This window comes from Colobus angolensis, unplaced genomic scaffold, assembly GCF_000951035.1.
Source record: "Colobus angolensis palliatus isolate OR3802 unplaced genomic scaffold, Cang.pa_1.0 Scaffold36, whole genome shotgun sequence".
Lineage (NCBI taxonomy): Eukaryota > Metazoa > Chordata > Mammalia > Primates > Cercopithecidae > Colobus > Colobus angolensis.
This window is the reverse complement of record NW_012116932.1, coordinates 258,821-260,347: the sequence shown is the minus strand read 5'-3', so window position 1 is coordinate 260,347 and position 1,527 is coordinate 258,821. Positions and strand designations below refer to the sequence as shown.

The 1,527-nt window shown below is 48.9% G+C and overlaps 1 protein-coding gene across 1 annotated transcript in view; it reads left to right on the top strand.

Annotated features, from left to right (window-relative positions):
• The window catches only part of CACNA1A (calcium channel, voltage-dependent, P/Q type, alpha 1A subunit), a gene marked incomplete at its 5' end in the record, with an annotated part of 337,656 nt that overhangs the window by 139,719 nt on the left and 196,410 nt on the right, over positions 1-1,527 (top strand). The gene's annotated exons all lie outside the window — the stretch shown is intronic.

Sequence of the window (1,527 nt, the reverse complement as noted above, 5' to 3'; positions counted from 1 at the left end):
TTTTTTTTTTTTTTTTTTGAGACAGAGTCTCGCTCTGTGACCCAGGCTGGAGTGCAGTGGCACAATCTTGGCTACTTCTACCTCTGCCTCCCAAGTTCAAGCGATTCTCCTGCCTTAGTCTCCCAAGTAGCTGGGATTACAGGCGCTGACCACCGTGCCTAGATACTTTTTGTATTTTTAGTAGAGATGGGGTTTCACCATGTTAGCCAGGCTGGTTTTGAACTCCTGAACTCAGGTGATCTGCTGGCCTCGGCTTCCCAAAGTACTGGGATTACAGGCGTGAGTCACCGCACCCTGCCTAGTTCTGCCATTTCTCATGCATTCTCTTGGGCGAACCATAGCATCTCTGTCAGCCTTGCTTCCCACTTCTATAAAATGGGAATGACTTTACATATATGGCCACCTCAGGGGTTTGTCGCTAGAAGCCAGTGAAATAACGTTGAGTCTGGTTCCTTGGGGTTGAAATTGGGACCGCCAACCACTTTCCCTACCCAGAGCAGCAACCAGCCTATATGGGCGCCCTTTTATGAATTAGGAAAAGACGCCCCCTGTTGGCAGGAAAAAAAATAAGAAAATGGCTCCCTCTTCTGGGTGCAAGTTGCCCAACACCCAGGAATACGGCTCCAAAAGTAATAGATTCCCACCCCTTTCTTGCCCAAAAGATCATCAAATGGAACAGCATGTCAAATACCTTTATTAAATAATTTAAAGTTGGCTGGGCTCGGTGGCTTGCGCCTGTAATCCCAGAACTTTGGGAGGCAGAGGCGGGAATATTGCTTGAGGTCAGGAGTTCGAGACCTGCCTGAATAACATAGTGAGACCCTGTCTCTATAAAATACATATATATGTTTCTTTGAGACAGCGTCTTGCTCTGCTCCCCAGGCTGGAGTGCAGTGGCACAGTCATAGCTCCCTGCAGCCTTAACCTCCTGGGCTCAAGTGATCCTCCTGCCTCAGTCCCCAGAGTAGCTAGGACTACAGGCATGCACCATCATGCCTGGCTAATTAAAATACATGAATAAATACTTTAAAAATTAAAGTACTTTTTAAAAAATAATAAGGCCAGGCGCGGTGGCTCACGCCTGTAATCCCAGCACTTTGGGAGACCGAGGCAGGCGGATCACGAGGCCAGGAGATCGAGACTATCCTGGCTCACATGGTGAAACCCTGTCTCCACTAAAAATATGAAAAATTAGCCGGGCGTGGTGGCAGGCACCTGTAGTCCCAGTTACTTGGGAGGCTGAGGTAGGAGAATGGCATGAACCTGGGAGGCGGAGCTTGCAGTGAGCCAAGATGGCGCCACTACACTCCAGCCTGGGCGACAGAACAAGGCTCCGTCTCAAAAAAAATAAAAATATAAAAAGTGAAAAATAATAATAGGCCGGGCGCGGTGGCTCAAGCCTGAAATCCCAGCACTTTGGGAGGCCGAGACGGGCGGATCACGAAGTCAGGAGTTCGAGACCATCCTGGCTAACACGGAGAAACCCCGTCTCTACTAAAAAATACAAAAAACTAGCCGGGCGAGGTG